The sequence below is a fragment of the Dromaius novaehollandiae genome, unplaced genomic scaffold (genome assembly GCF_036370855.1).
Source record: "Dromaius novaehollandiae isolate bDroNov1 unplaced genomic scaffold, bDroNov1.hap1 HAP1_SCAFFOLD_49, whole genome shotgun sequence".
In the NCBI taxonomy this organism is placed as follows: Eukaryota; Metazoa; Chordata; class Aves; order Casuariiformes; family Dromaiidae; genus Dromaius; species Dromaius novaehollandiae.
Window position 1 is genome coordinate 313,736 of NW_026991485.1, and position 27,408 is coordinate 341,143.

The following is a 27,408-nucleotide window of genomic DNA, read 5'->3' on the forward strand; positions in this document are numbered from 1 at the left end:
TGAGGCACTGAGTCTGCTGTGACCTCACAAGCAGAGCCAGCAGGGGACGCTGGACACTATACTATGAGGCACTGAGACTGCTGTGACCGCACAAGAACAGCTAGCAGCCATGAGCCTGCACGTGCCGAGGAGTCATTCAGGCTTCTGTGACCTCACAAGCACAGCCAGCAGCCATGAGTCTGATATTGGCCTAGGAGGCACTGAGGCTGCTGTGACCTCACAAGCACAGCCAGCAGCCATGAGACTGACACTGGCCTCAGAGGAACTGAGGCTGCTGTGACCTCACAAGCACAGCGAGCAGCCATGAGCCTGCCACAGGCCTAGGAGGCACTCAGGCTGCTGTGACGTCACAAGCACAGCCAGCAGCCATGAGCCTGATATTGGCCAGAGAGGCACTGAGGCTGCTGTGACGTCACAAGCACAGCCAGCAGGGGGCGCTGGACACCAACTTTTGAGGCACTGAGTCTGCTGTGACCTCACAAGCAGAGCCATCAGGGGATGTTGGACACTAAACTATGAGGCACTGAGGCTGCTGTGACCTCACAATCACAGCCAGCAGCCATGAGCCTGCCACTGGCCTAGGAGGGATTCAGGCTGCTGTGACCTCAGAAGCACAGCCAGCAGTCATGAGCATGGCACGGGCCTAGGAGGCATTCAGGCTGCTGTGACCTCACAAGCACAGCTAGCAGCCAGGAACCTGATATTGGCCTGGGAGGCACTGAGGCTGCTGTGACCTCACAAGCACAGCCAGCAGGGGGCGCTGGACACTAACCAATGAGGCACTGAGTCTTCTGTGACCTCACAAGCACAGCCAGCAGCAATGAGACTGCCACTGGCCTGAGAGACACTGAGGCTGCTGTGACCTCACAAGCACAGCCAGCAGCCATGAGCATGGCACTATCCACGGAGACACTGAGTCTGCTGTGACCTCACAACCAGAGCCAGCAGGGGGCGCTGGACACCAACTTTTGAGGAACTGAGTCTGCTGTGACCTCAAAATCACAGCCAGCAGGGGACGCTGGACACTAAACTATGAGGCACTGAGGCTGCTGTGACCTCACAATCACAGCCAGCAGCCATGAGCATGGCACTGGCAGAGGAGGCACTGAGGATGCTGTGACCTCACAAGCACAGCCAGCAGCCATGAGCCTGCCACTGGCCTAGGAGGCATTCAGGCTTCTGAGACCTCAGAAGCACAGCTAGTAGCCATGAGCATGGCACTATCCACGGAGACACTGAGGCTGCTGTGACCTCAGAAGCACAGCCAGCAGGGGGCGCTGCACACTAACTTTTGAGGCACTGAGGCTGCTGTGACCTCACAATCACAGCCAGCAGCCATGAGCATGGCACTGGCAGAGGAGGCACTGAGGATGCTGTGACCTCACAAGCACAGCCAGCAGCCATGAGCCTGCCACTGGTCTAGGAGGCATTCAGGCTGCTGTGACCTCAGAAGCACAGCCAGCAGCCATGAGCATGGCACTATCCACGGAGACACTGAGGCTGCTGTGACCTCACAAGCACAGCCAGCAGGGGGCGCTGCACACTAACTTTTGAGGCACTGAGGCTGCTGTGACCTCACAAGCAGAGCCAGCAGGGGACGCTGGACACTAAACTATGAGGCACTGAGGCTGCTGTGACCTCACAAGCACAGCCACCAGGGGGCGCCGGACAATAACTTTTGAGGCACTGAGTCTGCTGTGACCTCAAAAGCAGAGCCAGCAGGGGACGCTGGACACTAAACGAGGAGGCACTGAGGCTGCTGTGACGTCACAAGCACAGGCAGCAGCCATGAGCCTGATACTGGCAGAGGAGGCACTGAGGCTGCTGTGACCTCACAAGCACAGCCAGCAGGGGACGCTGGACAGTAAACGATGAGGCACTGAGGCTGCTGTGACCTCACAAGCTGAGCCAGCAGGGGACGCTGGATACTAAAGGAGGAGGCACTGAGGCTGCTGTGACCTCACAAGCACAGCCAGCAGCCATGAGCCTGCCACTGGCCTAGGAGGCATTCAGGCTGCTGTGACGTCACAAGCACAGCCAGCAGGGGGCGCTGGACACTAACCTATGAGGCACTGAGTCTGCTGTGACCTCACAAGCAGAGCCAGCAGGGGACGCTGGACACTTACATAAGAGGCACGGAGGCTGCTGTGACCTCACAAGCACAGCCAGCAGCCATGAGCCTGCCACGGGCCTAGGAGGCACTGAGGCTGCTCTGACATCACAAGCACAGCCAGCAGCCATGAGCCTGCACGGGCCGAGGAGTCATTCAGGCTGCTGTGATGTCACAAGCACAGCCAGCAGCCATGACCCTGGCACTGGCAGAGGAGGCAGTGAGGCTGCTGTGACCTCACAAGCACAGCCAGTAGGGGGCGCTGCACACTAACTTTTGAGGCACTGAGTCTGCTGTGACCTCACAAGCAGAGCCAGCAGGGGACGCTGGACACTTACCTATGAGGCACGGAGGCTGCTGTGACCTCAGAAGCAGAGCCAGTAGGGGACGCTGGGCACTTACCTATGAGGCACGGAGGCTGCTGTGACCTCACAAGCACAGCCAGCAGCCATGAGCCTGCCACAGGCCTAGGAGGCAGTGAGGCTGCTGTGACCTCACAAGCACAGCCAGCAGCCATGAGACTGCCACTGGCCTGAGAGGCACTGGGGCTGCTGTGACCTCACAAGCACAGCCAGCAGCCATGAGCATGGCACTATCCACGGAGACACTGAGTCTGCTGTGACCTCACAAGCAGGGCCAGCAGGGGGCGCTGGACACTAAACTATGAAGCACTGAGGCTGATGTGACCTCACAATCACAGCCAGCAGCCATGAGACTGCCACTGGCCTAGGAGGCATTCAGGCTGCTGTGACCTCACAAGCAGAGCCAGCAGGGGACGCTGGACACTAAACGATGAGGCACTGAGGCTGCTGTGACCTCACAAGCACAGCCAGCAGCAATGAGACTGCCACTGGCAGAGGAGGCACTGAGGCTGCTGTGACCTCACAACCAGGGCCAGCAGGGGGCGCTGGACACCAACTTTTGAGGCACAGAGTCTGCTGTGACCTCACAAGCACAGCCAGCAGGGGGCGCTGGACACTAAACTATGAAGCACTGAGGCTGATGTGACCTCACAATCACAGCCAGCAGCCATGAGCCTGCCACTGGCCTAGGAGGCACTGAGGCTGCTGTGACCTCACAAGCAGAGCCAGCAGGGGACGCTGGACACTAAACGATGAGGCACTGAGGCTGCTGTGACCTCACAAGCACAGCCAGCAGCAATGAGCATGGCAGTGGCAGAGGAGGCACTGAGGATGCTGTGACCTCACAAGCACAGCCAGGAGCCAGGAGCATGGCACTATCCACGGAGGCACTGAGTCTGCTGTGACCTCACAAGCAGAGCCAGCAGGGGGGGCTGGACACCAACTTTTGAGGCACAGAGTCTGCTGTGACCCCACAATCACAGCCAGCAGGGGACGCTGCACACTAAACTATGAAGCACTGAGTCTGCTGTGACCTCACAATCACAGCCAGCAGCCATGAGCCTGCCACTGGCCTGGGAGGCAGTGAGGCTGCTGTGACCTCACAACCACAGCCAGGAGCCATGAGCATGGCACTGGCAGAGGAGGCACTGAGTCTGCTGTGACGTCACAAGCACAGCCAGCAGCCATGAGCCTGATACTGGCAGAGGAGGCACTGAGGCTGCTGTGACCTCACAAGCACGGCCAGCAGGGGGCGCTGGACACTAACCTATGAGGCACTGAGTCTGCTGTGACCTCACAAGCACAGTCAGCAGGCGACGCTGGACACTATACTATGAGGCACTGAGGCTGCTGTGACCTCACAAGCACAGCCAGCAACAATGAGCCTGCCACTGGCCTACGAGGCATTAAGGTTTCTGTGACCTCAGAAGCGCAGGCAGCAGCCATGAGCCTGATACTGGTCTAGGAGGCACTGAGGCTGCTGTGACCTCACAAGCACAGCCAGCAGCCATGAGCATGGCAGTTGCAGAGGAGGCACTGAGTCTGCTGTGACGTCACAAGGACAGCCAGCAGCCAGGAGCCTGATATTGGCCTGGGAGGCACTGAGGCTGCTGTGACCTCACAAGCAGAGCCACCAGGGGGCGCTGGACACTAACCTATGAGGCACTGAGTCTGCTGTGACCTCACAAGCACAGCCAGCAGCCATGAGCCTGCCACTGGCCTAGGAGGCATTCAGGCTTCTGAGACCTCAGAAGCACAGCTAGTAGCCATGACCCTGACACTGGTCTAGGAGGCATTCAGGCTGCTGTGACCTCAGAAGCACAGCCAGCAGCCATGAGCATGGCACTATCCACGGAGACACTGAGGCTGCTGTGACCTCACAAGCACAGCCAGCAGGGGGCGCTGCACACTAACTTTTGAGGCACTGAGGCTGCTGTGACCTCACAAGCAGAGCCAGCAGGGGACGCTGGACACTAAACTATGAGGCACTGAGTCTGCTGTGACCTCACAAGCAGAGCCAGCAGGGGGCGCTGGACACTATACTATGAGGCACTGAGACTGCTGTGACCGCACAAGAACAGCTAGCAGCCATGAGCCTGCACGGGCCGAGGAGTCATTCAGGCTGCTGTGACCTCACAAGCACAGCCAGCAGCCATGAGTCTGATATTGGCCTAGGAGGCACTGAGGCTGCTGTGACCTCACAAGCACAGCCAGCAGCCATGAGACTGACACTGGCCTCAGAGGAACTGAGGCTGCTGTGACGTCACAAGCACAGCGAGCAGCCATGAGCCTGCCACAGGCCTAGGAGGCACTCAGGCTGCTGTGACGTCACAAGCACAGCCAGCAGCCATGAGCCTGATATTGGCCAGAGAGGCACTGAGGCTGCTGTGACGTCACAAGCACAGCCAGCAGGGGGCGCTGGACACCAACTTTTGAGGCACTGAGTCTGCTGTGACCTCACAAGCAGAGCCATCAGGGGATTTTGGACACTAAACTATGAGGCACTGAGGCTGCTGTGACCTCACAATCACAGCCAGCAGCCATGAGCCTGCCACTGGCCTAGGAGGGATTCAGGCTGCTGTGACCTCAGAAGCACAGCCAGCAGCCATGAGCATGGCACGGGCCTAGGAGGCATTCAGGCTGCTGTGACCTCATAAGCACAGCTAGCAGCCAGGAACCTGATATTGGCCTGGGAGGCACTGAGGCTGCTGTGACCTCACAAGCACAGCCAGCAGGGGGCGCTGGACACTAACCAATGAGGCACTGAGTCTGCTGTGACCTCACAAACACAGCCAGCATCCATGAGACTGCCACTGGCCTGAGAGACACTGAGGCTGCTGTGACCTCACAAGCACAGCCAGCAGCCATGAGCATGGCACTATCCACGGAGACACTGAGGCTGCTGTGACCTCACAAGCAGAGCCAGCAGGGGGCGCTGGACACCAACTTTTGAGGAACTGAGTCTGCTGTGACCTCAAAATCACAGCCAGCAGGGGACGCTGGACACTAAACTATGAGGCACTGAGGCTGCTGTGACCTCACAATCACAGCCAGCAGCCATGAGCATGGCACTGGCAGAGGAGGCACTGAGGATGCTGTGACCTCACAAGCACAGCCAGCAGCCATGAGCCTGCCACTGGCCTAGGAGGCATTCAGGCTTCTGAGACCTCAGAAGCACAGCTAGTAGCCATGACCCTGACACTGGTCTAGGAGGCATTCAGGCTGCTGTGACCTCAGAAGCACAGCCAGCAGCCATGAGCATGGCACTATCCACGGGGACACTGAGGCTGCTGTGACCTCACAAGCACAGCCAGCAGGGGGCGCTGCACACTAACTTTTGAGGCACTGAGGCTGCTGTGACCTCACAAGCACAGCCAGCAGGGGACGCTGGACACTAAACTATGAGGCACTGAGGCTGCTGTGACCTCACAAGCACAGCCACCAGGGGGCGCTGGACAATAACTTTTGAGGCTCTGAGGCTGCTGTGACCTCAAAAGCAGAGCCACCAGGGGACGCTGGACACTAAACGAGGAGGCACTGAGGCTGCTGTGACGTCACAAGCACAGGCAGCAGCCATGAGCCTGATACTGGCAGAGGAGGCACTGAGGCTGCTGTGACCTCACAAGCACAGCCAGCAGGGGGCGCTGGACACTAACCTATGAGGCACTGAGTCTGCTGTGACCTCACAAGCAGAGCCAGCAGGGGACGCTGGACACTTACCTAAGAGGCACGGAGGCTGCTGTGACCTCACAAGCACAGCCAGCAGCCATGAGCCTGCCACGGGCCTAGGAGGCACTGAGGCTGCTGTGACGTCACAAGCACAGCCAGCAGCCATGAGCCTGCACTGGCCGAGGAGTCATTCAGGCTGCTGTGACGTCACAAGCACAGCCAGCAGCCATGACCCTGGCACTGGCAGAGGAGGCACTGAGGCTGCTGTGACCTCACAAGCACAGCCAGCAGGGGGCGCTGCACACTAACTTTTGAGGCACTGAGTCTGCTGTGACCTCACAAGCAGAGCCAGCAGGGGATGCTGGACACTTAACTATGAGGCACGGAGGCTGCTGTGACCTCAGAAGCACAGCCAGCAGGGGACGCTGGGCACTTACCTATGAGGCACGGAGGCTGCTGTGACCTCACAAGCACAGCCAGCAGCCATGAGCCTGCCACAGGCCTAGGAGGCACTGAGGCTGCTGTGACCTCACAAGCACAGCCAGCAGCCATGAGACTGCCACTGGCCTGAGAGGCACTGAGGCTGCTGTGACGTCACAAGCACAGCCAGCAGCCATGAGCATGGCACTATCCACGGAGACACTGAGTCTGCTGTGACCTCACAAGCAGGGCCAGCAGGGGGCGCTGGGCACTAAACTATGAAGCACTGAGGCTGCTGTGACCTCACAATCACAGCCAGCAGCCATGAGCCTGCCACTGGCAGAGGAGGCACTGAGGCTGCTGTGACCTCACAAGCAGAGCCAGCAGGGGACGCTGGACACTAAACGATGAGGCACTGAGGCTGCTGTGACCTCACAAGCACAGCCAGCAGCAATGAGACTGCCACTGGCAGAGGAGGCACTGAGGCTGCTGTGACCTCACAAGCACAGCCAGCAGGGGGCCCTGGACACCAACTTTTGAGACCCTGAGTCTGCTGTGACCTCACAAGCACAGCCAGCAGGGGGCGCTGGACAATAAACTATGAAGCACAGAGGCTGACGTGACCTCACAATCACAGCCAGCAGCCATGAGCCTGCCACTGGCCTGGGAGGCAGTGAGGCTGCTGTGACGTCACAAGCACAGCCAGCAGCCATGAGACTGCCACTGGCCTCAGAGGCACTGAGGCTGCTGTGACCTCACAAGCACAGCGAGCAGCCATGAGCCTGCCACGGGCCTAGGAGGCACTCAGGCTGCTGTGACGTCACAAGCACAGCCAGCAGCCATGAGCATGGCACTGGCAGAGGAGGCACTGAGGCTGCTGTGACCTCACAAGCAGAGCCAGCAGGGGGCGCTGGACACTTACCTATGAGGCACGGAGGCTGCTGTGACCTCAGAAGCAGAGCCAGCAGGGGACGCTGGGCACTTACCTATGAGGCACGGAGGCTGCTGTGACCTCACAAGCACAGCCAGCAGCCATGAGCCTGCCACTGGCCTAGGAGGCACTGAGGCTGCTGTGACCTCACAAGCAGAGCCAGCAGGGGACGCTGGACACTAAACGATGAGGCACTGAGGCTGCTGTGACCTCACAAGCACAGCCAGCAGCCATGAGCATGGCAGTGGCAGAGGAGGCACTGAGGCTGCTGTGACCTCACAAGCACAGCCAGGAGCCATGAGCATGGCACTATCCACGGAGGCACTGAGTCTGCTGTGACCTCACAAGCAGAGCCAGCAGGGGGCGCTGGACACCAACTTTTGAGGCACAGAGTCTGCTGTGACCTCACAATCACAGCCAGCAGGGGACGCTGCACACTAAACTATGAAGCACAGAGGCTGACGTGACCTCACAATCACAGCCAGCAGCCATGAGACTGCCACTGGCCTCAGAGGAACTGAGGCTGCTGTGACCTCACAAGCACAGCCAGCAGCCATGAGCATGGCACTGGCAGAGGAGGCACTGAGTCTGCTGTGACGTCACAAGCACAGCCAGCAGCCATGAGCCTGATACTGGCAGAGGAGGCACTGAGGCTGCTGTGACCTCACAAGCACGGCCAGCAGGGGGCGCTGGACACTAACCTATGAGGCACTGAGTCTGCTGTGACCTCACAAGCACAGCCAGCAGGGGACGCTGGACACTATACTATGAGGCACTGAGGCTGCTGTGACCTCACAAGCACAGCCAGCAACAATGAGCCTGCCACTGGCCTACGAGGCATTAAGGTTTCTGTGACCTCAGAAGCGCAGGGAGCAGCCATGAGCCTGATACTGGTCTAGGAGGCACTGAGGCTGCTGTGACCTCACAAGCACAGCCAGCAGCCAGGAGCCTGATATTGGCCTGGGAGGCACTGAGGCTGCTGTGACCTCACAAGCAGAGCCACCAGGGGGCGCTGGACACTAACCTATGAGGCACTGAGTCTGCTGTGACCTCACAAGCAGAGCCAGCAGGGGACGCTGGACACTATACTATGAGGCACTGAGACTGCTGTGACCGCACAAGAACAGCTAGCAGCCATGAGCCTGCACGGGCCGAGGAGTCATTCAGGCTGCTGTGACCTCACAAGCACAGCCAGCAGCCATGAGTCTGATATTGGCCTAGGAGGCACTGAGGCTGCTGTGACCTCACAAGCACAGCCAGCAGCCATGAGACTGACACTGGCCTCAGAGGAACTGAGGCTGCTGTGACCTCACAAGCACAGCGAGCAGCCATGAGCCTGCCACAGGCCTAGGAGGCACTCAGGCTGCTGTGACGTCACAAGCACAGCCAGCAGCCATGAGCCTGATATTGGCCAGAGAGGCACTGAGGCTGCTGTGACGTCACAAGCACAGCCAGCAGGGGGCGCTGGACACCAACTTTTGAAGCACTGAGTCTGCTGTGACCTCACAAGCAGAGCCATCAGGGGATGTTGGACACTAAACTATGAGGTACTGAGGCTGCTGTGACCTCACAATCACAGCCAGCAGCCATGAGCCTGCCACTGGCCTAGGAGGGACTCAGGCTGCTGTGACCTCAGAAGCACAGCCAGCAGCCATGAGCATGGCACTGGCCTAGGAGGCATTCAGGCTGCTGTGACCTCACAAGCACAGCTAGCAGCCAGGAACCTGATATTGGCCTGGGAGGCACTGAGGCTGCTGTGACCTCACAAGCACAGCCATCAGGGGACGCTGGACACTAACCAATGAGGCACTGAGTCTGCTGTGACCTCACAAGCACAGCCAGCATCCATGAGACTGCCACTGGCCTGAGAGACACTGAGGCTGCTGTGACCTCACAAGCACAGCCAGCAGCCATGAGCATGGCACTATCCACGGAGACACTGAGTCTGCTGTGACCTCACAAGCAGAGCCAGCAGGGGGCGCTGGACACCAACTTTTGAGGAACTGAGTCTGCTGTGACCTCAAAATCACAGCCAGCAGGGGACGCTGGACACTAAACTATGAGGCACTGAGGCTGCTGTGACCTCACAATCACAGCCAGCAGCCATGAGCATGGCACTGAAAGAGGAGGCACTGAGGCTGCTGTGACCTCAGAAGCACAGCCAGCATCCATGAGCCTGCCACTGGCCTAGGAGGCATTCAGGCTTCTGAGACCTCAGAAGCACAGCCAGGAGCCATGACCCTGACACTGGTCTAGGAGGCATTCATGCTGCTGTGACCTCACAAGCACAGCCAGCAGCCATGAGCATGGCACTATCCACGGAGACACTGAGGCTGCTGTGACCTCACAAGCATAGCCAGCAGGGGCCGCTGCACACTAACTTTTGAGGCACTGAGGCTGCTGTGACCTCACAAGCAGAGCCAGCAGGGGACGCTGGACACTAAACTCTGAGGCACTGAGGCTGCTGTGACCTCACAAGCACAGCCACCAGGGGGCGCTGGAAAATAACTTTTGAGGCACTGAGGCTGCTGTGACCTCACAAGCACAGCCAGCAGGGGACGCTGGACACTAAACTATGAGGCACTGAGGCTGCTGTGACGTCACAAGCACAGGCAGCAGCCATGAGCCTGATACTGGCAGAGGAGGCACTGAGGCTGCTGTGACCTCACAAGCACAGCCAGCAGGGGACGCTGGACACTAAACGATGAGGCACTGAGGCTGCTGTGACCTCACAAGCAGAGCCAGCAGGGGACGCTGGACACTAAAGGAGGAGGCACTGAGGCTGCTGTGACCTCACAAGCACAGCCAGCAGCCATGAGCCTGCCACTGGCCTAGGAGGCATTCAGGCTGCTGTGACGTCACAAGCACAGCCAGCAGGGGGCGCTGGACACTAACCTATGAGGCACTGAGTCTGCTGTGACCTCACAAGCAGAGCCAGCAGGGGACGCTGGACACTTACCTAAGAGGCACGGAGGCTGCTGTGACCTCACAAGCACAGCCAGCAGCCATGAGCCTGCCACGGGCCTAGGAGGCACTGAGGCTGCTGTGACGTCACAAGCACAGCCAGCAGCAATGAGCCTGCACGGGCCGAGGAGTCATTCAGGCTGCTGTGACGTCACAAGCACAGCCAGCAGCCATGACCCTGGCACTGGCAGAGGAGGCAGTGAGGCTGCTGTGACCTCACAAGCACAGCCAGTAGGGGGCGCTGCACACTAACTTTTGAGGCACTGAGTCTGCTGTGACCTCACAAGCAGAGCCAGCAGGGGACGCTGGACACTTACCTATGAGGCACTGAGGCTGCTGTGACCTCAGAAGCAGAGCCAGTAGGGGACGCTGGGCACTTACCTATGAGGCACGGAGTCTGCTGTGACCTCACAAGCACAGCCAGCAGCCATGAGCCTGCCACAGGCCTAGGAGGCACGGAGTCTGCTGTGACGTCACAAGCACAGCCAGCAGCCATGAGCCTGCCACAGCCTAGGAGGCACTGGGGCTGCTGTGACCTCACAAGCACAGCCAGCAGGGGACGCTGGACACTAAGTTTTGAGGTACTGAGCCTGCTGTGACCTCACAAGCACAGCCAGCAGCCATGAGCCTGCCACTGGCCTAGGAGGCACTGAGGCTGCTGTGACCTCAGAAGCACAGCCAGCAGCCATGAGCATGGCACGGGCCTAGGAGGCACTGAGGCTGCTGTGACCTCAGAAGCACAGCCAGCAGCCATGAGCATGGCACGGGCCTAGGAGGCACTGAGGCTGCTGTGACGTCACAAGCACAGCCAGCAGCCATGAGCATGGCACTATCCACGGAGACACTGAGTCTGCTGTGACCTCACAAGCAGGGCCAGCAGGGGGCGCTGGACATTAAACTATGAAGCACTGAGGCTGCTGTGACCTCACAATCACAGCCAGCAGCCATGAGCCTGCCACTGGCCTAGGAGGCACTGAGGGTGCTGTGACCTCACAAGCAGAGCCAGCAGGGGACGCTGGACACTAAACGATGAGGCACTGAGGCTGCTGTGACCTCACAAGCACAGCCAGCAGGGGGCGCTGGACACTAAACTATGAAGCACAGAGGCTGACGTGACCTCACAATCACAGCCGGCAGCCATGAGCCTGCCACTGGCCTGGGAGGCAGTGAGGCTGCTGTGACCTCAGAAGCACAGCCAGCAGCCATGAGCATGGCACTGGCAGAGGAGGCACTGAGGCTGCTGTGACGTCACAAGCACAGCCAGCAGCCATGAGCCTGATACTGGCCTCAGAGGCACTGAGTCTGCTGTGACCTCACAAGCAGAGCCAGCAGGGGCCGCTGGACACTAAGCTATGAGGCACTGAGTCTGCTGTGACCTCACAAGCAGAGCCAGCAGGGGACGCTGGACACTATACTATGAGGCACTGAGGCTGCTGTGACCTCACAAGCACAGCCAGCAGCCATGAGTCTGATATTGGCCTAGGAGGCACTGAGGCTGTTGTGACCTCAAAAGCACAGCCAGCAGCCATGAGACTGCCACTGGCCTCAGAGGAATTGAGGCTGCTGTGACCTCACAAGCACAGCGAGCAGCCATGAGCCTGCCACGGGCCTAGGAGGCACTCAGGCTGCTGTGACGTCACAAGCACAGCCAGCAGCCAGGAGCCTGATATTGGCCAGAGAGGCACTGAGGCTGCTGTGACGTCACAAGCACAGCCAGCAGGGGGCGCTGGACACTAACTTTTGAGGCACTGAGTCTGCTGTGACCTCACAAGCACAGCCAGCAGCCATGAGACTGCCACTGGCAGAGGAGGCACTGAGGCTTCTGTGACCTCACAAGCACAGCCAGCAGCCATGAGACTGCCACGGCCTAGGAGGCATTCAGCCTGCTGTGACCTCACAAGCACAGCCAGCAGCCAGGAGCCTGATCCTGGCCTGTGAGGCACTGAGGCTGCTGTCACGTCACAAGCACAGCCAGCAGGGGGCGCTGGACACTAACTTTTGAGGCACTGAGTCTGCTGTGACCTCACAAGCAGAGCCAGCAGGGGATGCTGGACACTAAAGTATGAGGTACTGAGGCTGATGTGACCTCACAATCACAGCCAGCAGCCATGAGCCTGCCACTGGCCTAGGAGGGATTCAGGCTGCTGTGACCTCAGAAGCACAGCCAGCAGCCATGAGCATGGCACGGGCCTAGGAGGCATTCAGGCTGCTGTGACCTCACAAGCACAGCTAGCAGCCAGGAACCTGATATTGGCCTGGGAGACACTGAGGCTGCTGTGACCTCACAAGCACAGCCAGCAGGGGGCGCTGGACACTAACCAATGAGGCACTGAGTCTGCTGTGACCTCACAAGCACAGCCAGCATCCATGAGACTGCCAGTGGCCTGAGAGGCACTGAGGCTGCTGTGACCTCACAAGCACAGCCAGCAGCCATGAGCATGGCATTATCCACGGAGACACTGAGGCTGCTGTGACCTCACAAGCACAGCCAGCAGGGGGCGCTGCACACTAACTTTTGAGGCACTGAGTCGGCTGTGACCTCACAACAGAGCCAGCAGGGGACGCTGGACACTAAACTATGAGGCACTGAGGCTGCTGTGACCTCACAAGCACAGCCACCAGGGGGCGCTGGACAATAACTTTTGAGGCACTGAGTCTGCTGTGACCTCACAAGGAGAGCCAGCAGGGGACGCTGGACACTAACCTATGAGGCACTGAGGCTGCTGTGACGTCACAAGCACAGGCAGCAGCCATGAGCCTGATACTGGCAGAGGAGGCACTGAGGCTGCTGTGACCTCAGAAGCACAGCCAGCAGGGGATGCTGGACACTTAACGATGAGGCACTGAGGCTGCTGTGACCTCACAATCAGAGCCAGCAGGGGACGCTGGACACTAAAGGAGGAGGCACTGAGGCTGCTGTGACCTCACAAGCACAGCCAGCAGCCATGAGCCTGCCACTGGCCTCAGAGGCACTGAGGCTGCTGTGACGTCACAAGCACAGCCAGCAGCCATGAGCCTGCCACGGGCCTAGGAGGCACTCAGGCTGCTGTGACGTCACAAGCACAGCCAGCAGCCATGACCCTGGCACTGGCAGAGGAGGCACTGAGGCTGCTGTGACCTCACAAGCACAGCCAGTAGGGGGCGCTGCACACTAACTTCTGAGGCACTGAGTCTGCTGTGACCTCACAAGCACAGCCAGCAGGGGACGCTGGACACTTACCTATGAGGCCCTGAGGCTGCTGTGACCTCACAAGCAGAGCCAGCAGGGGACGCTGGACACTTACCTATGAGGCACGGAGGCTGCTGTGACCTCACAAGCGCAGCCAGCAGCCATGAGCCTGCCACGGGCCTAGGAGGCACTGAGGCTGCTGTGACCTCACAAGCAGAGCCAGCAGGGGACGCTGGAGAGTAAACGATGAGGAACTGAGGCTGCTGTGACGTCACAATCACAGCCAGCATCCATGAGACTGCCACTGGCAGAGGAGACACTGAGGCTGCTGTGACCTCACAAGCACAGCCATGAGCCATGAGCATGGCACTATCCACGGAGACACTGAGTCTGCTGTGACCTCACAAGCAGGGCCAGCAGGGGGCGCTGGACATTAAACTATGAAGCACTGAGGCTGATGTGACCTCACAATCACAGCCAGCAGCCATGAGCCTGCCACTGGCCTAGGAGGCACTGAGTCTGATGTGACCTCACAAGCAGAGCCAGCAGGGGACGCTGGACAGTAAACGATGAGGCACTGAGGCTGCTGTGACCTCACAAGCACAGCCAGCATCCATGAGACTGCCACTGGCCTGAGAGACACTGAGGCTGCTGTGACCTCACAAGCACAGCCAGGAGCCATGAGCATGGCACTATCCACGGAGGCACTGAGTCTGCTGTGACCTCACAAGCAGAGCCAGCAGGGGGCGCTGGACACCAACTTTTGAGGCACAGAGTCTGCTGTGACCTCACAATCACAGCCAGCAGGGGACGCTGCACACTAAACTATGAAGCACAGAGGCTGACGTGACCTCACAATCACAGCCAGCAGCCATGAGCCTGCCACTGGCCTGGGAGGCAGTGAGGCTGCTGTGACCTCAGAAGCACAGCCAGCAGCCATGAGCATGGCACTGGCAGAGGAGGCAGTGAGGCTGCTGTGACCTCACAAGCACAGCGAGCAGCCATGAGCCTGCCACAGGCCTAGGAGGCACTGAGGCTGCTGTGACCTCACAAGCACAGCCAGCAGCCATGAGACTGCCACTGGCCTGAGAGGCACTGAGGCTGCTGTGACCTCACAAGCAGAGCCAGCAGGGGACGCTGGACACTAAACGATGAGGCACTGAGGCTGCTGTGACCTCACAAGCACAGCCAGCAGCAATGAGCATGGCAGTGGCAGAGGAGGCAGTGAGGCTGCTGTGACCTCAGAAGCACAGCCAGCAGCCATGACCATGGCACTGGCAGAGGAGGCACTGAGGCTGCTGTGACGTCACAAGCACAGCCAGCAGCCATGAGCCTGATACTGGCCTCAGAGGCACTGAGGCTGCTGTGACCTCTCAAGCAGAGCCAGCAGGGGCCGCTGGACACTAAGCTATGAGGCACTGAGTCTGCTGTGACCTCACAAGCAGAGCCAGCAGGGGACGCTGGACACTATACTATGAGGCACTGAGGCTGCTGTGACCTCACAAGCACAGCCAGCAGCCATGAGTCTGATATTGGCCTAGGAGGCACTGAGGCTGTTGTGACCTCAAAAGCACAGCCAGCAGCCATGAGACTGACACTGGCCTCAGAGGAATTGAGGCTGCTGTGACCTCACAAGCACAGCGAGTAGCCATGAGCCTGCCACGGGCCTAGGAGGCACTCAGGCTGCTGTGACGTCACAAGCACAGCCAGCAGCCATGAGCCTGATATTGGCCAGAGAGGCACTGAGGCTGCTGTGACGTCACAAGCACAGCCAGCAGGGGGCGCTGGACACTAACTTTTGAGGCACTGAGTCTGCTGTGACCTCACAAGCACAGCCAGCAGCCATGAGACTGCCACTGGCAGAGGAGGCACTGAGGCTTCTGTGACCTCACAAGCACAGCCAGCAGCCATGAGACTGCCACGGCCTAGGAGGCATTCAGCCTGCTGTGACCTCACAAGCACAGCCAGCAGCCAGGAGCCTGATCCTGGCCTGTGAGGCACTGAGGCTGCTGTGACGTCACAAGCACAGCCAGCAGGGGGCGCTGGACACTAACTTTTGAGGCACTGAGTCTGCTGTGACCTCACAAGCAGAGCCAGCAGGGGATGCTGGACACTAAAGTATGAGGCACTGAGGCTGATGTGACCTCACAATCACAGCCAGCAGCCATGAGCCTGCCACTGGCCTAGGAGGGATTCAGGCTGCTGTGACCTCAGAAGCACAGCCAGCAGCCATGAGCATGGCACGGGCCTAGGAGGCATTCAGGCTGCTGTGACCTCACAAGCACAGCTAGCAGCCAGGAACCTGATATTGGCCTGGGAGACACTGAGGCTGCTGTGACCTCACAAGCACAGCCAGCAGGGGGCGCTGGACACTAACCAATGAGGCACTGAGTCTGCTGTGACCTCACAAGCACAGCCAGCAGCCATGAGACTACGACTGGCCTGAGAGGCACTGAGGCTGCTGTGACCTCACAAGCACAGCCAGCAGCCATGAGCTTGGCATTATCCACGGAGACACTGAGGCTGCTGTGTACTCACAAGCACAGCCAGCAGGGGGCGCTGCACACTAACTTTTGAGGCACTGAGTCGGCTGTGACCTCACAACAGAGCCAGCAGGGGACGCTGGACACTAAACTATGAGGCACTGAGGCTGCTGTGACCTCCCAAGCACAGCCACCAGGGGGCGCTGGACAATAACTTTTGAGGCACTGAGTCTGCTGTGACCTCACAAGCAGAGCCAGCAGGGGACGCTGGACACTAACCTATGAGGCACTGAGGCTGCTGTGACGTCACAAGCACAGGCAGCAGCCATGAGCCTGATACTGGCAGAGGAGGCACTGAGGCTGCTGTGACCTCAGAAGCACAGCCAGCAGGGGACGCTGGACACTTAACGATGAGGCACTGAGGCTGCTGTGACCTCACAATCAGAGCCACCAGGGGACGCTGGACACTAAAGGAGGAGGCACTGAGGCTGCTGTGACCTCACAAGCACAGCCAGCAGCCATGAGCCTGCCACTGGCCTAGGAGGCATTCAGGCTGCTGTGACGTCACAAGCACAGCCAGCAGCCAGGAGCCTGATATTGGCCTAGGAGGCACTGAGGCTGCTGTGATCTCACAAGCACAGCCAGCAGCCTTGAGTCTGATATTGGCCTAGGAGGCACTGAGGCTGCTGTGACGTTACAAGCACAGCCAGCAGCCATGAGCCTGCCACTGGCCTCAGAGGCACTGAGGCTGCTGTGACGTCACAAGCACAGCCAGCAGCCATGAGCCTGCCACGGGCCTAGGAGGCACTCAGGCTGCTGTGACGTCACAAGCACAGCCAGCAGCCATGACCCTGGCACTGGCAGAGGAGGCACTGAGGCTGCTGTGACCTCACAAGCACAGCCAGTAGGGGGCGCTGCACACTAACTTCTGAGGCACTGAGTCTGCTGTGACCTCACAAGCACAGCCAGCAGGGGACGCTGGACACTTACCTATGAGGCACGGAGGCTGCTGTGACCTCACAAGCACAGCCAGCAGCCATGAGCCTGCCACGGGCCTAGGAGGCACTGAGGCTGCTGTGACCTCACAAGCAGAGCCAGCAGGGGACGCTGGAGAGTAAACGATGAGGAACTGAGGCTGCTGTGACGTCACAATCACAGCCAGCATCCATGAGACTGCCACTGGCAGAGGAGGCACTGAGGCTGCTGTGACCTCACAAGCACAGCCAGCAGCCATGAGCATGGCACTATCCACGGAGACACTGAGTCTGCTGTTACCTCACAAGCAGGGCCAGCAGGGGGCGCTGGACATTAAACTATGAAGCACTGAGGCTGATGTGACCTCACAATCACAGCCAGCAGCCATGAGCCTGCCACTGGCCTAGGAGGCACTGAGTCTGATGTGACCTCACAAGCAGAGCCAGCAGGGGACGCTGGACAGTAAACGATGAGGCACTGAGGCTGCTGTGACCTCACAAGCACAGCCAGCATCCATGAGACTGCCACTGGCCTGAGAGACACTGAGGCTGCTGTGACCTCACAAGCACAGCCAGGAGCCATGAGCATGGCACTATCCACGGAGGCACTGAGTCTGCTGTGACCTCACAAGCAGAGCCAGCAGGGGGCGCTGGACACCAACTTTTGAGGCACAGAGTCTGCTGTGACCTCACAATCACAGCCAGCAGGGGACGCTGCACACTAAACTATGAAGCACAGAGGCTGACGTGACCTCACAAGCACAGCCAGCAGCCATGAGCCTGCCACTGGCCTGGGAGGCAGTGAGGCTGCTGTGACCTCAGAAGCACAGCCAGCAGCATGAGCATGGCACTGGCAGAGGAGGCACTGAGGCTGCTGTGACCTCACAAGCACAGCGAGCAGCCATGAGCCTGCCACAGGCCTAGGAGGCACTGAGGCTGCTGTGACCTCACAAGCACAGCCAGCAGCCATGAGACTGCCACTGGCCTGAGAGGCACTGAGGCTGCTGTGACCTCACAAGCAGAGCCAGCAGGGGACGCTGGACACTAAACGATGAGGCATTGAGGCTGCTGTGACCTCACAAGCACAGCCAGCAGCAATGAGACTGCCACTGGCAGAGGAGGCACTGAGGCTGCTGTGACCTCACAAGCACAGCCAGCAGGGGGCGCTGGACACCAACTTTTGAGGCCCTGAGTCTGCTGTGACCTCACAAGCACAGCCAGCAGGGGACGCTGGACACTAAAGTAGGAGGCACTGAGGCTGCTGTGACCTCACAATCACAGCCAGCAGCCATGAGGATGCCACTGGCAGAGGAGGCATTCAGGCTGCTGTGACCTCAGAATCACAGCCAGCAGCCATGAGACTGCCCCTGGACTCAGAGGCACTGAGGCTGCTGTGACCTCACAAGCACAGCGAGCAGCCATGAGCATGGCACTGGCAGAGGAGGCACTGAGGCTTCTGTGACGTCACAAGCACAGCCAGCAGCCATGAGACTGCCACGGCCTAGGAGGCATTCAGCCTGCTGTGACGTCACAAGCACAGCCAGCAGCCAGGAGCCTGATCCTGGCCTGTGAGGCACTGAGGCTGCTGTGACCTCACAAGCACAGCCAGCAGGGGGCGCTGGACACTAAGTTTTGAGGCACTGAGTCTGCTGTGACCTCACAAGCAGAGCCAGCAGGGGACGCTGGACACTAAAGTATGAGGCACTTAGGCTGCTGTGACCTCACAAGCACAGCCAGCAGAGGGCGCTGGACACTAACCAAAGAGGCACTGAGTCTGCTGTGACCTCACAAGCACAGCCAGCAGCCATGAGACTACGACTGGCCTGAGAGGCACTGAGGCTGCTGTGACCTCACAAGCACAGCCAGCAGCCATGAGCATGGCATTATCCACGGAGACACTGAGGCTGCTGTGACCTCACAAGCACAGCCAGCAGGGGGCGCTGCACACTAACTTTTGAGGCACTGAATCGGCTGTGACCTCACAACAGAGCCAGCAGGGGACGCTGGACACTAAACTATGAGGCACTGAGGCTGCTGTGACCTCACAAGCAGAGCCAGCAGGGGACGCTGGACACTAAAGGAGGAGGCACTGAGGCTGCTGTGACTTCACAAGCACAGCCAGCAGCCATGAGCCTGCCACTGGCCTAGGAGGCATTCAGGCTGCTGTGACGTCACAAGCACAGCCAGCAGCCAGGAACCTGATATTGGCCTAGGAGGCACTGAGGCTGCTGTGATCTCACAAGCACAGCCAGCAGCCTTGAGTCTGATATTGGCCTAGGAGGCACTGAGGCTGCTGTGACGTCACAAGCACAGCCAGCAGGGGGCGCTGGACACTAACCTAGGAGGAACTGAGGCTGCTGTGACCTCACAAGCACAGCCAGCAGCCATGAGTCTGATATTGGCCTAGGAGGCACTGAGGCTGCTGTGACCTCACAAGCACAGCCAGCAGCCATGAGCCTGCCACTGGCCTCAGAGGCACTGAGGCTGCTGTGACCTCACAAGCACAGCCAGCAGCCATGAGCCTGGCACTGGCAGAGGAGGCACTGAGGCTGCTGTGACCTCACAAGCACAGCCAGTAGGGGGCGCTGCACACTAACTTTTGAGGCCCTGAGTGTGCTGTGACCTCACAAGCAGAGCCATCAGGGGACGCTGGACACTTACCTATGAGCCCCTGAAGCTGCTGTGACCTCACAAGCAGAGCCAGCAGGGGACGCTGGACACTTACCTATGAGGCACGGAGGCTGCTGTGACCTCACAAGCACAGCCAGCAGCCATGAGCCTGCCACGGGCCTAGGAGGCACTGAGGCTGCTGTGACCTCACAAGCACAGGCAGTAGGGGGCGCTGCACACTAACTTTTGAGGCACTGAGTGTGCTGTGACCTCACAAGCAGAGCCATCAGGGGACGCTGGACACTTACCTATGAGCCCCTGAGTCTGCTGTGACCTCACAAGCAGGGCCAGCAGGGGGCGCTGGACACCAACTTTTGAGGCACTGAGTCTGCTGTGACCTCACAAGCACAGCCAGCAGCCATGAGACTGCCACTGGCAGAGGAGGCACTGAGGCTTCTGTGACCGCACAAGCACAGCCAGCAGCCATGAGACTGCCACGGCCCTAGGAGGCATTCAGGCTGCTATGACGTCACAAGCACAGCTAGCAGCCAGGAGCATGATACTGGCCTGTCAGGCACTGAGGCTGCTGCGACCTCACAAGCACAGCCAGCAGCCATGAGCATGGCACTATCCACGGAGACACTGAGTCTGCTGTGACCTCACAAGCACAGCCAGCAGCCATGAGCCTGCCACTGGCCTAGGAGGCACTGAGGCTTTTGTGACCTCACAAGCACAGCCAGCAGGCATGAGCGTGATACTGGCCTGTGAGGCACTGAGGCTGCTGTGACGTCACAAGCACAGCCAGCAGGGGGCGCTGGACACCAACTTTTGAGGCACTGAGTCTGCTGTGACCTCACAAGCAGAGCCAGCAGGGGATGCTGGACACTAAAGTATGAGGCACTGAGGCTGCTGTGACCTCACAACCACAGCCAGCAGCCATGAGCCTGCCACTGGCCTAGGAGGGATTCAGGCTGCTGTGACCTCAGAAGCACAGCCAGCAGCCATGAGCATGGCACGGGCCTAGGAGGCATTCAGCCTGCTGTGACCTCACAAGCACAGCTAGCAGCCAGGAACCTGATATTGGCCTGGGAGGCACTGAGTCTGCTGTGACCTCACAAGAAGAGCCAGCACGGGGCGCTGGACACTAAACTAGGAGGCACTGAGGCTGCTGTGACCTCACAAGCACAGCCATCAGGGGACGCTGGACACTAAACTGTGAGGCACTGAGGCTGCTATAACCTCACAAGCACAGCCAGCAGCCATGAGCCTGCCACTGGCCTAGGAGGCACTGAGGCTGCTGTGACGTCACAAGCACAGCCAGCAGCCATGAGGCTGATACTGGCAGAGGAGGCACTGAGGCTGCTGTGACCTCACAAGCACAGCCAGCAGGGGGCGCTGGACACTAATCTATGAGGCACTGAGGCTGCTGTGACCTCACAAGCACAGCCAGCAGCCATGAGCCTGCCACTGGCCTAGGAGGCATTAAGGTTTCTGTGACCTCACAAGCACAGCCAGCAACAATGAGCATGGCAGTGGCAGAGGAGGCACTGAGGCTGCTGTGACGTCACAAGCACAGCCAACAGCCATGAGCCTGCCACGGCCTAGGAGGCATTCAGGCTGCTGTGACGTCACAAGCACAGCCAGCAGCCAGGAGCCTGATATTGGCCTGGGAGGCACTGAGGCTGCTGTGACCACACAAGCACAGCCTGCAGGGGACGCTGGACACTAAACTATGAGGCACTGAGTCTGCTGTGACGTCACAAGCACAGCCAGCAGCCATGAGGCTGATACTGGCAGAGGAGGCACTGAGGCTGCTGTGACCTCACAAGCACAGCCAGCAGGGGGCGCTGGACACCAACTTTTGAGGCCCTGAGTCTGCTGTGACCTCACAAGCAGAGCCAGCAGGGGACGCTGCACACTAAACTATGAAGCACTGAGGCTGCTGTGACCTCACAAGCACAGCCAGCAGCCATGAACCTGCCACTGGCCTAGGAGGCACTGAGTCTGCTGTGACCTCACAAGCACAGCCAGCAGCCATGAGCATGGCACTGGCAGAGGAGGCACTGAGGCTGCTGTGACGTCACAAGCACAGCCAGCAGCCATGAGCCTGATACTGGCCTCAGAGGCACTGAGGCTGCTGTGACCTCACAAGCACAGGCAGCTGGGGGCGCTGGACACTAACCTATGAGGCACTGAGTCTGCTGGGACCTCACAAGCAGAGACAGCAGGGGACGCTGTACACTAAACGATGAGGCACTGAGGCTGCTGTGACCTCACAATCACAGCTAGCAGCCATGAGCCTGCACGGGCCTAGGAGGCATTCAGGCTGCTGTGACCTCAGAAGCACAGCCAGCAGCCATGAGACTGCCACTGGTCTCAGAGGCACTGAGGCTGCTGTGACCTCACAAGCACAGCCAGCAGCCATGAGCCTGCCACGGGCCTAGGAGGCACTCAGGCTACTGTGACGTCACAAGCACAGCCAGCAGCCATGAGCACGGCACTGGCAGAGGAGGCACTGAGGCTGCTGTGACGTCACAAACACAGCCAGCAGCCATGAGCCTGACACTGGCCTAGGAGGCACTGAGGCTGGTGTGACCTCACAAGCACAGCCAGCAGCCATGACCCTGGCACTGGCAGAGGAGGCACTGAGGCTGCTGTGACCTCACAAGCACAGCCAGCAGGGGACGCTGGACACTAAAGGATGAGGCACTGAGGCTGCTGTGACCTCACAAGCACAGCCAGCAGCCATGAGCCTGCCACTGGCCGAGGAGGCATTCAGGCTGCTGTGACCTCACAAGCACAGCCAGCAGCCATGAGCTTGCCCCTGGACTCAGAGGCAGTGAGGCTGCTGTGACCTCACAAGCACAGCCAGCAGCCATGAGCATGGCACTGTCCACAGATTCACTGAGGCTGCTGTGACCTCACAAGCACAGCCAGTAGCCATGCCCCTGACACTGGCAGAGGAGGCACTGGGGCTGCTGTGACCTCACAGGCACAGCCGGCAGGGGATGCTGGACACTAACTTTTGAGGCACTGAGTCTGCTGTGACCTCACAAGCACAGCCAGCAGCCATGAGCCTGCCACTGGCCTAGGAGGCACTGAGGCTGCTGTGACCTCACAAGCACAGCCAGCAGCCATGAGCCTGCCTTGGCCTAGGAGGCATTCAGGCTTCTGTGACCTCACAAGCACAGCCAGCAGCCATGAGCATGGCACTATCCACGGAGACACTGAGTCTGCTGTGACCTCACAAGCACAGCCAGCAGCCATGAGCCTGATACTGGCCTGAGAGGCACTGAGTCTTCTGTGACCTCACAAGCACAGCCAGCAGGGGGCGCTGGACACTAAACCATGAGGAACTGAGTCTGCTGTGACCTCACAAGCACAGCCACCAGGGGGCGCTGGACAATAACTTTTGAGGCTCTGAGGCTGCTGTGACCTCACAAGCAGAGCCAGCAGGGGACGCTGGACACTAAACGAGGAGGCACTGAGGCTGCTGTGACCTCACAAGCACAGCCAGCAGCCATGAGCCTGCCACTGGCCTAGGAGGCATTCAGGCTGCTGTGACGTCACAAGCACAGCCAGGAGCCAGGAGCCTGATATTGGCCTAGGAGACACTGAGGCTGCTGTGACGTCACAAGCACAGCCACCAGGGGACGCTGGACACTAACCTATGAGGCACTGAGTCTGCTGTGACCTCACAAGCAGAGCCAGCAGGGGACGCTGGACACTTACCTAAGAGGCACGGAGGCTGCTGTGACCTCACAAACACAGCCAGCAGCCATGAGCATGGCACTGGCAGAGGAGGCACTGAGGCTGCTGTGACCTCACAAGCACAGCCAGCAGGGGGGGCTGGACACTAACTTTTGAGGCACTGAGTCTGCTGTGACCTCACAAGCAGAGCCAGCAGGGAACGCTGGACACTAAACTGTGAGGCACTGAGGCTGCTGTGACCTCACAAGCACAGCCAGCAGCCATGAGCCTGCCACTGGCAGAGGAGGCACTGAGTCTGCTGTGACCTCACAAGCACAGCCAGCAGCCATGAGCCTGCCACGGGCCTAGGAGGCACTGAGGCTGCTGTGACGTCATAAGCACAGCCAGCAGGCATGAGCATGGCACTGGCCTAGGAGGCACTGAGGCTGCTGTGACGTCACAAGCACAGCCAGCAGCCATGAGCCTGCCACGGGCCTAGGAAGCACTCAGGCTGCTGTGACCTCACAAGCACAGCCAGCAGCCATGAGCATGGTACTGGCAGAGGAGGCACTGAGGCTGCTGTGACCTCACAATCACAGCCAGCAGCCATGAGCCTGACACTGGCCTGGGAGGCACTGAGGCTGGTGTGACCTCACAAGCACAGCCAGCAGCCATGACCCTGGCACAGGCAGAGGAGGCACTGAGGCTGCTGTGACCTCACAAGCACAGCCAGCAGGGGGCGCTGGACACTAAGTTTTGAGGCACTGAGTCTGCTGTGACCTCACAAGCAGAGCCAGCAGGGGACGCTGGACACTAAACGAGGAGGCACTGAGTCTGCTGTGACCTCACAAGCACAGCCAGCAGCCATGAGACTGCCCCTGGAGTCAGAGGCACTGAGGCTGCTGTGACGTCACAAGCACAGCCAGCAGCCATGAGCATGGCACGGGCCTATGAGGCACTGAGTCTGCTGTGACCTCACAAGCAGAGCCAGCAGGGGACGCTGGACACTTACCTATGAGGCACTGAGACTGCTGTGACCTCACAAGCACAGCTAGCAGCCATGAGCCTGCACGGGCAGAGGAGTCATTCAGGCTGCTGTGACCTCACAAGCACAGCCAGCAGCCATGAGTCTGATATTGGCCTAGGAGGCACTGAGGCTGCTGTGACCTCACAAGCACAGCCAGTAGGCATGAGACTGCCACTGGCCTCAGAGGCACTGAGGCTGCTGTGACCTCACAAGCACAGCCAGCAGCCATGAGCCTGCCACGGGCCTAGGAGTCATTCAGGCTGCTGTGACCTCACAAGCACAGCCAGCAGCCATGAGTCTGATATTGGCCTAGGAGGCACTCAGGCTGCTGTGACGTCACAAGCACAGCCAGCATCCATGAGCCTGATATTGGCCAGAGAGGCACTGAGGCTGCTGTGACGTCACAAGCGCAGCCAGGAACCTGATATTGGCCTGGGAGGCACTGAGTCTGCTGTGACCTCAGAAGAAGAGCCAGCACGGGGCGCTGGACACTAAACTAGGAGGCACTGAGGCTGCTGTGACCTCACAAGCACAGCCATCAGGGGACGCTGGACACTAAACTGTGAGGCACTGAGGCTGCTATAACCTCACAAGCACAGCCAGCAGCCATGAGCCTGCCACTGTCCTAGGAGGCATTAAGGTTTCTCTGACCTCACAAGCACAGCCAGCAGCAATGAGCATGGCAGTGGCAGAGGAGGCACTGAGGCTGCTGTGACGTCACAAGCACAGCCAGCAGCCATGAGCCTGCCACGGCCTAGGAGGCATTCAGGCTGCTGTGACGTCACAAGCACAGCCAGCAGCCAGGAGCCTGATATTGGCCTGGGAGGCACTGAGTCTGCTGTGACCTCACAACCACAGCCTGCAGGGGACGCTGGACACTAACCTATGAGACACTGAGGCTGCTGTGACCTCACAAGCACAGCCAGCAGACATGAGCCTGCCACGGGCCTAGGAGGCACTCAGGCTGCTGTGACGTCACAAGCACAGCCAGCAGCCATGAGCATGGCACTGGCAGAGGAGGCACTGAGGCTGCTGTGACCTCACAATCACAGCCAGCAGCCATGAGCCTGCCATGGGCCTAGGAGGCACTCAGGCCTCTGTGACGTCACAAGCACAGCCAGCAGCCCTGAGCACGGCACTGTCCACAGAGTCACTGAGGCTGCTCTGACCTCAGAAGCACAGCCAGCAGCCATGAGCCTGACACTGGCAGAGGACGCACTGAGGCTGCTGTGGCGTCACAATGACAGCCAGCAGCCATGAGCCTGCCACGGGCCTAGGAGGCACTCAGGCTGCTGTGACATCACAAGCACAGCCAGCAGCCATGAGCATGGCACTGGCAGAGGAGGCACGGAGGCTGCTGTGACCTCACAAGCACAGCCAGCAGCCATGAGCCTGCCACGGGCCTAGGAGGCACTGAGGCTACTGTGACGTCACAAGCACAGCCAGCAGCCATGAGCACGGCACTGGCAGAGGAGGCACTGAGGCTGCTGTGACGTCACAAGCACAGCCAGCAGCCATGAGCCTGACACTGGCCTAGGAGGCACTGAGGCTGGTGTGACCTCACAAGCACAGCCAGCAGGGGACGCTGGACACTAAAGGATGAGGCACTGAGGCTGCTGTGACCTCACAAGCACAGCCAGCAGCCATGAGCCTGCCACTGGCCGAGGAGGCATTCAGGCTGCTGTGACCTCACAAGCACAGCCAGCAGCCATGAGCTTGCCCCTGGACTCAGAGGCACTGAGGCTGCTGTGACCTCACAAGCACAGCCAGCAGCCATGAGCATGGCACTGTCCACAGATTCACTGAGGCTGCTGTGACCTCACAAGCACAGCCAGTAGCCATGCCCCTGACACTGGCAGAGGAGGCACTGGGGCTGCTGTGACCTCACAGGCACAGCCGGCAGGGGACGCTGGACACTAACTTTTGAGGCACTGAGTCTGCTGTGACCTCACAAGCACAGCCAGCAGCCATGAGCCTGCCACTGGCCTAGGAGGCACTGAGACTGCTGTGACCTCACAAGCACAGCCAGCAGCCATGAGCCTGCCTTGGCCTAGGAGGCATTCAGGCTTCTGTGACCTCACAACCACAGCCAGCAGCCATGAGCATGGCACTATCCACGGAGACACTGAGTCTGCTGTGACCTCACAAGCACAGCCAGCAGCCATGAGCCTGCCACTGGCCTAGGAGGCACTGAGGCTTCTGTGATGTCACAAGCACAGCCAGCAGCCATGAGCCTGATACTGGCCTGAGAGGCACTGAGTCTTCTGTGACCTCACAAGCACAGCCAGCAGGGGGCGCTGGACACTAAACCATGAGGCACTGAGGCTGCTGTGACCTCACAAGCACAGCCACCAGGGGGCGCTGGACAATAACTTTTGAGGCTCTGAGGCTGCTGTGACCTCACAAGCAGAGCCAGCAGGGGACGCTGGACACTAAACGAGGAGGCACTGAGGCTGCTGTGACCTCACAAGCACAGCCAGCAGCCATGAGCCTGCCACTGGCCTAGGAGGCATTCAGGCTGCTGTGACGTCACAAGGACAGCCAGCAGCCAGGAGCCTGATATTGGCCTAGGAGACACTGAGGCTGCTGTGACGTCACAAGCACAGCCACCAGGGGACGCTGGACACTAACCTATGAGGCACTGAGTCTGCTGTGACCTCACAAGCAGAGCCAGCAGGGGACGCTGGACACTTACCTAAGAGGCACGGAGGCTGCTGTGACCTCACAAGCACAGCCAGCAGCCATGAGCTTGGCACTGGCAGAGGAGGCACCGAGGCTGCTGTGACGTCACAAGCACAGCCAGCAGGGGGAGCTGGACACTAACTTTTGAGGCACTGAGTCTGCTGTGACCTCACAAGCAGAGCCAGCAGGGAACGCTGGACACTAAACTGTGAGGCACTGAGGCTGCTGTGACCTCACAAGCACAGCCAGCAGCCATGAGCCTGCCACTGGCAGAGGAGGCACTGAGGCTGCTGTGACCTCACAAGCACAGCCAGCAG